Below are 12,034 nucleotides of genomic sequence, written 5' to 3'. Positions count from 1 at the left end.
TTGAACAGAACAGCAAAGAAACAAGGAAAAGGCTGTCTTGGCTGCCTTGACGTTGTGTGTTGTTCAGTAAACATCATTAAAGGATCAGTCTGCAAATACGCATGAGGAAATGGAAGCCATCTCCTAATGGGGCCGCCCATTGTTCATTCACTTCCCTCCTCACCTCTTTTAATTCAAATCAGAGCTGGCCAAAACCTGTTTGAGCTGGCCACCATTGGACTTGACTGGGATATAGGCGTCTCAGGTTCCCGCTTGATTACCTCCTGACCTAACTGCTTTTTCAGCTTTGAGGGTTTTATTTTTCAGGAATATCATTGATTTATGAAATCCTCTTTTTAAAAAAAAAAAAAATCATTTCGTGAATCAGATTTTCTGATGAAGGCATAACCTGTAATCTGCAGTTCGCAGATGCTATAGACCGTTTTGAAATAAGCGATCCAAGATCATCATAAATTGATAATGAACCGTGTTTGTCGGTATTGGCAAAGGATTTCAATTCACAGTAAAATGTGAAATGTACATACCTCAGTATGTCACATCCAAATACATTTGTATCTGAGAGCTATGTCAGAGCATCGACAGCTAACAATTGGGCTTTATTGATTTTTTTTTTCTTTTTTGCATGCTGTTATGAATGAGTGATTTTAAGCATTCACCTTCATGTTTCATGTGCTTCAAACAGTGGAGACTGAGGAATCTTTCTGCCTCGATTGAGTACTAATTACAAAAAAAAAGTATACAATTGAAGAAATGTGCTTATGGATTAACACATTCAAGCTATCCAAAAATAGAGAGAGATAGCAAGAGATTTGGCTCATGTTTTTTTTTTTTTTTTTCAAATTCATCCTCAGTTCTTAAGTGTTTTGTTTATGTCCCTCGAGGAATGAAAAGAAAAAACGATTTGTTTTTACTTGTAAGGCCTTACTCAGTTGCCCAATTCCGCAGAAGAACTGGACAGTGAGGACCTCTCAGGTAAGGGTTAGACAGTAGGTAAGGTACTGCAGTGTCCAACCTGTGGGGGCTCCATCCACTTCTACAAAACGGCCGTCCTGTCTGCTGAGCAATCATTAGGAAGCATGGATTTTGAGACTAAGGAAAAAGAAATGTTTATCCACACCTTCTTCCTCCCTGCTCACCCACCCCCCTTCCTTCCTTATGGCAGTAATGTTTATATTTCAGGTTGGGGGGCCAATGCTATGAATGCATAGAGGTCAAGTTACCTTTGGGATGGCACCAAAGCCACTCTGTGTTTAGTGGCTTCAAAGAATGTTTATGCCCTGGGTATATAATGAATGGGTCAGGAGAAATTCTTTTGCATTACAAAGCAGTTGATGGATGTTGGATTATGTGACAAGATCTTTTTTTTAAAAAAAGCAAACAGTTCATATCGACTGTCAACTTCGTTAGAATAGACTGGAAAAGCCAGGTGATAGTTATCTTAGGTGTAGGGGGCGGGGAAGGGCAGGGAGGAAGGGGGGGCAATTGTTTTGTCACACACCACGATGTAAACTAATTATCCACCGCAGACCTTTTTCACAGCACACTGAGCTCTGGCAAAAGTAGGTTTCATGCTTGATTCCAGGATTTAGGTGTTACTAATCCAGAATAAGAAGCATATCCTAAAAGGGGGGGGGGGAGGAGATTTAAGATGATCAGAGCTAAACAGTTATATGAGCTCCTGTGAGGCTGTGGGACTTCACTGCCAACCAGCTACAGTTTCTTAAACATTTCCAGCAGTCACTTAATAAGTGAGTAAGCAAGGCCCCTTCTTTGTCATTGCAATGGAGAAACTAAGACAGAGGACCGAAACTTCTTACTCAAGCCCATCGGAAGGAAAGGTTCCATGCTGCCCCTTCCTTGAGAGTTTTCACTGAAGATTCCTTGAATAGCTGGTTGTGGTGGTACAGTCCTTGACTTATAAGTCTTACCTAGTGAGAAGATAAGGTAGTATTGGCTAGTTTTTCAAAATGCAATACATTTATTACCCTACTGGGGTACCCTACCAGGTAGCTTGCCCATTGGACTTCTCAACACGGAAGCTCCAGGAGCCCCTGTTTTGCTCACCGATGTCCACCTGCCGTGTGCTAGCACCTACTTGACACTTGTTGGATGAGTGAATTTCCAAATCCTTCCCAATGAATTTAGTTAAAGAAATAGAAGATTAGAACGCTAGCCCAATGAGGGAGTGTTTTATTTTTGCCTCTTCCTTGTGGGTGGAGAAGTCCTTCTCCCTGCTTAAAATGGAATGCTGGAAGTAAGGAACTTCTGGTTGCGACCTAGTGGTAGACAGTCTCGGTTCTGACAGTGACTCTAAAAACAGCTCTCCGACAGTGGCCCTGAGAATTGGATCTTCTTGAGGATCCTAAGAAAACCAGTAGATCGGGTTAGCCCGATCCCTCTTGGCGTATCAGCCAGACCATGATCATTCAGATATGCAAAAGTGATGTTTCTGTTCTTTAGGAGAATGGGAGGAACTCAGCCATCCCCTTCCAGGGGCATCATCAATTAGGAATCCTCCCGGTCTCAGCACCGCACCATGTCAGATGGGTCCCTGCTACAGTTCTATCAATCACCCAAGTCGGGAGCAATAACCCAACAACTGTTTGTGTTCATAATAATTCAGTTAAATTAATAATTACACCGCTCCCCTCCCCCAGTCCCTCCAGGAACACTGCAGTCATGCGTTGCTCTGGGGCCGTAAGTCATGTAGAACACTGATGAACTACCAGGCTGGGGCTGGGCTGCCTTTGCATCTGGTTTGATGAACTAATCAAAAACTGATTAGCACCTTTGTTCAAAGGGGATGCTGATTAATCAATTACTATTGATTGTGCGCTTGGCTTCACTCGGCAGCAAAGAGACATCTGAAGGGAAAAAAAAAAAACCAATAAAAATCGAGCAGCTGTCATAGTGTTTAAATTTATTAAAACAAAATACATTATTTTTTATGAAGCTGTCTTGAAATGGGTCACTGAAGGGGAGCATATTGATTGAGAAAGGATGAACTCCTCAAATTCTGTAGCCTAGAGACCGAATTCAATTATAATACAAGACAAACAGGTTAACACCCGTCTTAAACAGTCCATCAATAAATTAGAGTAGGTGTTGCACATTTAATACTAAACCGTGGTAATGAATAACATTATCACCCATTCCCGCCTGCATCAGGGTAGAAACTTCGTCCTTTGCCTATTATGGGTAAATGTTATATAATGATGGTCTGCCTTTGACTTGCCCCCCTCGCCCCCACTTCCCCCATGCACCAGCGCCACCTCAGTTAATGACAGTTTCATAAGCAACATACGGTGCTCCCATCCTCACCCCGCAAAGCAAGTCGCCCAGCTGATCCTCTTCTTTAATCTGCATAAAAAATTATTCCTGCCTGTAGTTCACTGATTAAATTATTGGCAGGCCTGGGGAGCTTATCCAGAGTGACTTTGAACCTTTTCATTTACTTTTTGGGTGTTAACTTTATTGATGACGGATCCACAAGAGTTTTGAATTGTTTTATCAATTGCCTTTGCCGTTTCCCGGTGACAGCTGGTGGTTATTGCCACCCATGTGGAATAGAATGGCTTTAAGCATATTTATCCCTCTATTTTATTTTAAAACTTTTTAAAAAATGTCTCCAGCTGCCTCCCTCCCTTCAGCAGGGACGGGGCCTTGGGGAACCGTACAGGGGAGTGAGGTGGTAAACAGATGCCCCCCACTCGCCCCCAGAACAATCAGAGCAGTCCATCAGTCTTCCACTTTGGAAGCCAAGGCCCAGACACATTCCAGAGCTGTCATGATTCCCCCAAACACATTTCAACTCTTGCCCTACAAATGAGAAGGTCATGGGGGAATCCTACACATCTCCCTCACAGTCCGCAAAAAAGTGTGGGTGGAAGCCACGTTCTACACGGCTTTGATAACCCCTGCCTAAGTGTTAAGGAGCCGTTTAGGTGAACCCCCCCGCAGTCCCCTAAGAAGATTACATAAGAGACATGGCTTCAGTCTGTAGTCTAAATTTAGAGAACAGAAGCACTTAAAGGCCTTTCAATCCAGATTATCAGGCCTGGGGTGGATCATATGGCCCTCTGGTTACTGAGAGTGTGAAGTTCTGGCTGAACTTGATTGAAATGTACATGAGAAACTGTCAGTACCCTTAACATTAAGGGAAAATGCTTTCCTTGCTGACATATTCATAGATTTAGCAGACAAGTGATTTCATTATTTGGTGGGCTTATGTAATAATGACAATAAAGAAAACATTAAACCAGGTGGGCTGTCTAGATCTTTTTAAGGTTTGGCCCATAAAGCTAAACGTGTGTAATTTAGAGTGTACCTGTATTATACTTTATAGTATAGAGCTTTAAAGCTCTTACACACACATTATCTTGTTGGATAATCAACACCTCTCATTATTCATCTAAGAATTTGACATTGAGCCCCTTGTGCTGGGCTCTGGGCTGGCCCCAGGGGCACACCAGTGAGCAAGACCAAGTGGGAGCCAGGGCCGCCATGGACTTCACACTCCCTCGGGGAGATGTGCTTGTGGGGAAGACAGACTCAAAACACAAGTTAATTTTGGACAACCTCAAATGCTGTGAAAAAATAAAACTGGATTAAGTAAAAGTGAGAGACTGAGGCTGGGAGGAGGTGGAGGCTGGTTTAGAAAAGCTCAGCAGAGACGGCGGCTGAGACAGGAAGACAAGACCCAGTGGATGAGAATGAACTGGCCATGGGAAGATTTTTCTGAAAAACCTTAAAGATTGGGAAGGAAGACTTGTTAGTCTCTGTTTATAAATGAAAAAACAGGGGCCCCAGGGGTTTAAGTGATTTACTTAAGGACAGAATTTGAACCTGGGTCTTCTGCCCAAGAAGACTTTGGCTTGGAACGGTCATCCTTCCCCCGGTGAAATCCCAGCTGCCTTTGCACTTGGCCTTGACTATGCCTCCAGGAAGAGGGAGGGAAAGTCAGGCTCTCTGTAGCCCTCAGATGTAGGGCAATGTGCTCACTGACCTGGAAGGATATTCCCAGCATTAAGTCAAGCTCGCTGTTCAGAGAAGCCCTAAACTCCGCTCTAGTTACTTCAGTGCTACTGTCGCAGAGATAGCCCCAAAATTACAGGGCGGGTTTCCTCCTGAAATGGTCCTAAATGCCATGAAAAAGTGATGGGTTGGAAAAGGTTAAACCGTGTACATTCCCTCCTTTTAAAATTCATTCTAGTCCAAGGAAGTAGTCACACTGGGTCCGTGCTGGCTTTTCTGTCCCTGCACGTGACTTTGAACTTCACCTTCCTGATCTTTCCCATAATCCAACATGCTCCTGTTTCCACCGTGGGGAGGAAGGAGGCCGTCAAATAGGAACTTTTCCTCCAAATTAAAAAAGTTGGCAGGCCACCGTGCAAAGTGTGAATCCCGGATCTACAGGTTGGACACTGCTGTGGGGTGACTTCACCACGTTCATTAACCCATCCTCCTCACACCCCCAAATGCCTGAGGCCCACTGAAGCATCTTTCTCCAGAGAGAGATTCTCGTAGGAAATCTATGTCTGGAAATACTTGATAACTTTGTCCTCTTTATCAGGTGTCTACTCCTTCAAGGAAAACTCTGGTATCATCCTCAGTGCCTTCCTCTTGCTTAAAATGGAAGGGGTGATCGTACTTCCAAAGCCACACTGTTAGGAGACGAGCGGAGGGGACTCCTGAGTGTGGCGTTTGCTCTCTCTGGTAATGCTAACTGCCTCGGGAGGATTGGCACCTAGTCATTTTTACTGCAGGTTAAATCAGGTAACTTGAAAAATCCACCGAAAAACCAAAACATTTTTTCTCTTATTTACCTGACAACAGTGTTTAATATCCTGATACTCAAATGGTATAACTAAATCATAACTTGACTTAGACGGCCTTCAGCTGCCTGGCCCACAGCCTTGACCTCCATGGAGGACACCAAGGCCATTAGTTACACTGTGTGTCAATTCTGTATAAAGGAAACGGAAGAACTTGGTGACTTCGACTCAGCCTTTATTGGGCATCTTACTGTGTGTAGACGGTGCTGAGTTTGCAGTGCAGTGATTACCCTGCTTACCCCCAAAGGACTGATAATTATTTGCCTTGGGTTGGTGATGAGACTAGAATAAGACCCTCCTTGGGCATCAACATACCAGATTTAAATTTGGCAAACACTTGAATCCCTCTGATACACCAAGCCCTGGGCCAAATAGGCACTTTCATTTGCCAGGCCCCCCTCTTGGCCTCTCAAAGCAACCCTGTGAAATACACATAAATAATTGTGTTCAGTGGCTCAGAGGGCCTGATTAACTTGCCCCAAGTTAGGGAGCAAGTTATGAAGCCCAACTTCTACCCCAGATCTGGTGGCAAACCAGCGCATCTCCAGTGCGCCATGCAAGGGATGAGCTCCAAACTCACCCCCTGTTCAGGCCAGTTTCTGGATGGCAGTGCAGGCAGTAACAGAGCCTGAGTACTGACCGTGTCCAGCCAAAATCTGTGTGCAAGACTCCTAACTTAAATGAACACATACTGAGCTCCAGGTGGCACGATGAGGATGCTCACTGCAGTTTTCTTTCAAGTAGCTTAATAGAGTCCCTTTGACGTGTCAGCGTAGCCGCAGCTACGTTGCTAGTATTGAATGTGCTGAGGAGTAGTACCAGCTGCCTGGGATGCAATCCGGGAATCCTGATCTTCTTGCTTTACGTTCATTCCTTCTCTTCCACTTTCTGAGACAGAAAAGAAAGGTTCTGCAGCATAGAGGCCAGTGTGCTCCAATATATATTAACATCTTAATGGGAAAGCTGTGCATGTACTGTATACATTTACTACTCTCTGACAAGAGGGAATTAAATGTCAGAAGGATTTGTAGCATCTATAATTGAATTGGTGCTGAGAAAAGCAAATCTTAAAGAAGAATAACATATTAGGATTAGCAAATAATGTGGCGTTTTGTCAGCGTATGCCATTCAGTTTGTTCCCCTTCGGTAATAAAGTTGTGGTTTTTAAAATGCACACTTATTTTTGTTGCCAGAGATGGGAGCAGCTACAATAGGTGATGGGAATGAGTAGCTCCATTTTTCAGATGCTGCCAGGGTTTTTTGCGTATGTACGTTTGAGGGTTTATTTGGTTAGTTTGCGGGGGATTTGTTTCTGAATTCAGATGATGATCTTGCTGCAAAGTCGGAAAATCTCCTGCAGGCTCTTTCTTCTCTCCTAGCAAGAAGTAGCAAATGGCATCATAGTTCCTAAGTTTTCTCTGAGATAGACTAATCCCACCACCCCAGGAAGCTGAAGGCAGCATTTCCATTGTAAATTCCAATTCTGAGAGTTTCGAATTCAACTGGCTTGTCCAGCGAGACCTCAGCCCAGGAGACTACAACTGAACGGAGTGACAGAACCATGGCAAAAAGTCAACCAGCAGGTCTAACTTCTCTCCAGTTATCCACAGGACGGGACAGTGTAGAAGCTTCAGCATCTGAATTGCCTAATAAATGGAAGTGAGAGGACTGATGCCATTAAAAGCTTCCCAGTTTTTAAATGTTAATTTTTAAGGTAGTTTATAACCTATGAAAAGGAGTAAATAGATGCATTTAAGGAAAGTGTCTAGCTCTCCCCAATTTTTTAAATATGTGATAAAGCCTGAAGCGGGGATATTTGGAGTGAGCCAGTGCAGCTGGCTGTCTTGCTCTGGGCTGTGTATTTTATCGTATATTACCATATCACACTTCACATCCTCAGAGGCAAAGAAAGAAAAAAAAAAGGCCTCAGACTCTGCATCCTTGGGCTTCAGAATGGGCAGGCTTCAGTTGCAGTGAAGGTCTGCTCAGGGTCTCCCGCTGCCGAGGTCCCTGGTTGCCTGGAGCTTGTCTGAGATACCGTGGCCATTCCCGGGCTATCTGTGGATCCTGCTTTGGCAGCAGAGCCATCCAGACTCATCACAGATCCATGATTATCCTCACAGCAGTTCCGGTTAACATGTCCCATGCCGGGTGGCAAAGTAGCTATAGAAACCAGGATCTTGATGATCATATCAGCAGAGCCCTGGTAACACCAGCAGCATGGCGGCTGCCGGAATGCTGGATTGGGTTGGTTCTGGCGGGTAGTTTGAGGAGTAGAAGCAAGTAGACGGAGAGGAGTGCCCTCAAGGGAGAGGGCAGGAGCCTGGAGTTCTCTTCGTAGACTGCTTTCTCGTCGGGCCCTGGAGAAATACTGCCTAGAACCTCCCTCCTTTCACGTGGCCCACGATGACTAGCCCAGGGTAAAAAAATAAATAAATCTGAGCATCACTCTTGGGAGTTTGAGGGCTTTTTCTGTTTCTTTTTTTTTGTCTTGGGTTTCTAAGATGCCAAAGGGAACCCAGAGTGGTTGAAGCTGTGACCCAAACAATAGTAGGCAACTTAACATTCCGCAAACAGCGTACAAACTTCCACCTGCAGCCAAGCTGTTTCAGCCTCTTGCTGAAAGGAGAGCTGACTGGTAAATAATAAGCAGCTCGCGGTTTATCTGTCACACTCAGAGCCGTAGAAGTGGCCGAAGGTTGGGACGGAACAGCTAGTCCCACAGTTGTGAGTTGCCGTGAACGCCTCCCCGCATGGACACGGTGCGTCAGCAAGTCTGAATTATTCAGTAGCCAGGTCCCGTTCACTCGAGGTCACATGCGAGTTGATTTGGATGAAATGCTGAACTCCGGATGGACTTCGTTACGCAAGCAGGCTTCTTTCTTTGAGGTTGGAACTCCTTTATGCTCTACCCACAGGCCAAGTAAAAACATGGCTTCACTTTTCATGGTGATGGGGGCAGAGCTAAGTCCCGGAATAGAAACGCTCTTAACACCTGTTAGTAAGTAAGAAGAACACGGATAACCAAGTAGGGACAAGAAGACACGACTTTCTAAACAGAAGAGATGTCCATTTGGCCCAGGGTCAGGGGTGTTTGTAAGTGATTTCCACTCCCACGTTCATTTTTCCATTGAGAAGCTGGGGCCCGCTGCAGAATTTCCAGTTTCTTTATCTGCCTGACTCAGAAAGTGGGCCAGAAATCTAAAGAGGATGATCTCGGGAAAGCCAGTACTTCATGGGAACCGATTGAAAGGGTCTGGACCCTACAAGGAACTAGATCCTTGGCTGATGGTGAAAGTCGTGGCAAAAGGGTCTGTACGCTACGAGGAACAAGATCTTTGGCTGAAGGTGAAAGTCACAGCATACATAGCCGTTCCGCTTAGAAGTAGTTCCTAAGGAATGGTCAGAGTTCCTGCTTTGTGAGTGGAACAGAAAAGGTCAGACAATGGACTTTGATGGACTCTGTCAGAGTTTTGCTCCTTTTGGTGGCTGATATTCCTTCTCTCTCCAATTAGCACCCAGTTTTATCAGTCCAGTGCCTCTTGTGCTTCCTACCATGACAGAGGGGCAGCCCACTGGTGCAGGCAGGTCTTTCTTACCTACTAGTAAGTAACTAGCTTTCACCCCGTTCCCAGTTAACAGCACTATAGACATATTTCCACCTGCCCACCCAACACATGGAAACAAAAGGAAGGAGCCAGATGAGACTGGAACCAGCCTTGCTCGTCATACGGAAGGCAGAGCTAGGACAGAGGCACTGAGCAATTGGGCACAACTCTGTTAACAGTAAACCCAGGAGGTGGGAGTGGGGTTGGAAAGAGGCGTTGAGGAGCTCATAACCAGCAGCGTTCCCTGTAAATTAAACATCAGTTACCTTCTGTGTCCGTCTGCAGTAATTGAAGGCAGGAAAAATGTCTGGGTGATTAAATGGTGGTAGTAAACTTTCTGATCAAAGTGAGTATCCGTAGATAGCTAGAGAGATTACCTTTATAAATAAGTGTCTGTAAAATATGTATGTCCTTGAGGGTGGGAAAGATAACTAGAGCCTAAGTATTTAATTTGGGCTAAGTGCAGGGAGAAAATAACCACACTGAGCATATTTAGCTTTTAAGTTCATGGAGGACTAAGGTCCAATGAATAGTTTTGGGCTCAAGAAATTAATCCCTCAGATACATCCCCTTGCAAGGGTTTTTGTTGTTTTGGTTTGAGGGGTGGGGGAGGTTTTCTGTTTATTTTTCTTTGTCACAATCAATCTCTCTCTCTCTCTCTCTCTCTCTCTGTTTCTCTCTTCCCCTGCCCCTTAGTCTTCTGGAATATTCCTGTGCCTAGGCATGGAGGAAGCAGTCTTAACACAGATGAGAGACTGTCTTCCCCCAAAGGGGTCAGACCTGTACCTGGGGTAGCTTCTGGAAGCTTCTCTCTGCTCTGTGTTCCCAGAATGGGACCCTCTCTTCACCTCTTGCCTCTTCTACCTAACTTTGTCCTCTCCTCAACATCTGGTATCATTTGTGTTCCTCCCCGAATTTTAAGACATACAGAATTTGTTGAAAGACCCATAGATTTTAATAAGTCTGAAGCTCAGGCCAGTTGGAGAGCAGTTAGTTCTCAGTGGCACAAGCTTCCCTCCTTTGACAGCTCCCCGGGGAAAATGCAACTTACTGGCTTCTGCAATTACTTTTATATCCTATGAGCACTTCCGAATTCGTGCAGGTGGGATGAGGGTCTCCTGTGTGTAAAGCATTGTACCCCACGGCAGATTCCCAGTGTCCCACGGCACCCCAAGGGGAGTGCTTCCCATTCAAAGCTCTGTTGTCTCTAGAAGAAAGTTTCCATGGCCAAGTTCAGCCTTGCAGAAATGACTTTTAAAACAATGAGGCCATAGCATCTGCACTCGGCAACACTTTTAGCTGAGGAGGGACATTCCTCTCCACCACGTTTCAAGTGGAGCTTATTAGACCGGTTGCTGGAGGGGCCCGCTCATCACGGAGCGGGCTAATTGGCTGCACTGCACTCTGCCTCCAACCCAGCTCCCTTCTCCAATTAAACTCCCATCATCCCGTTGTCCTGGGCGACCTGCTGCTGCCTCTGATTTGGCATTTCTGTTTGGGCTTGGGTTTGGGGGTTTTCTGTATAGTCCTTTCAAAGATAACTTAATAAAACACTTTAAATACTCCCATGTTTTAATTTAAACTCTTTTAATTAAAGTACTTTTCATGGAACCCTCAGTCACGAGTTATTTCCCCACATCCTTCAGTACTTAATCTCCGAGCAGAATTGGAAATATCGATAGAAAGTATAAATCATGCCCTCCTGCTGAAAGCGTTGTATCAGGTTTCGGCTCAAAAGAGCACCATTACCTTTAGCTGTCACGGATCTGTACACTTGATCGATAAACTTCAAATATTATTAGAGGTGGAGGCTTCAGAGATTTGCTCTGTTCTTTGGAGAGAGACAGAGATAAATCTTTCTTAAAAATTGACTTGAATTTGCACTCTCAGTCTTCCTGGTGAAATGCATTTCTCTTAGGCGTCCAGCAACTGCAAGGGGGACAGATTTATAGGCCGTGTGCTTCTTGTACTGAAAGATTTAAATGGTAAATCCTTCACATATGACTTCACAAATCATGTAAAGTTAAAAGATTTTTACCGTTTCTGTTGCTGCTGTGCTTAAATTGTAAGGTACAGCTAGTAAATCATTTTAATGGAGGTGTCGTACTTGACTCAATAAAAAAAAAAAAAAAGACAATGGTTTAGCTTCCACTCCAAAATGTTAATGTATTAATCAACGGGAGAATAATTGTTTTTTACTACCTTATAAATCTCAGATGCCATTAGGATTTCAGCAAGGGGTGATGTAGCCACATCCTAAATTAAAATTGTTTACACTGCCATACATCCATTCCACATCGCCATAGCTCATTCTGGGTTCATTTCGGAGTTGTTCTCCAGTCAAACATGTCGTTCTTCAGCCAGAAGAAGACATCCTGAGGGAGTGATGCTTATAAAGGAAAATTAATTGCATCGCGAGGTGTTAAATAAATAAAATAAAAACCGTCTGTGACAATGGACAATTATTCCTTGCTGTCTCTTTTGAAATCGGTTTTTAGATTTTAAATTGAGGCTTGCTCGCTCGTACATCCTCCATGTGGCAAGCCTGTCACTTGTCTTGAGTCTTCTAATCCTGGTTTTATCTCTAGGCAG

At 44.4% G+C, this 12,034-nt stretch overlaps 1 protein-coding gene across 1 annotated transcript in view; it reads left to right on the top strand.

Annotated features, from left to right (window-relative positions):
- CADM1 (cell adhesion molecule 1) overlaps positions 1-12,034 on the top strand; it is a 338,357-nt gene that overhangs the window by 320,646 nt on the left and 5,677 nt on the right.

Source organism: Otolemur garnettii, unplaced genomic scaffold (assembly GCF_000181295.1).
Source record: "Otolemur garnettii isolate 467f Iridium unplaced genomic scaffold, OtoGar3 scaffold00086, whole genome shotgun sequence".
NCBI classification, from domain to species: Eukaryota; Metazoa; Chordata; class Mammalia; order Primates; family Galagidae; genus Otolemur; species Otolemur garnettii.
The sequence above is the reverse complement of the archived record's forward strand: the minus strand, read 5'-3'. Positions and strand labels throughout refer to the sequence as shown.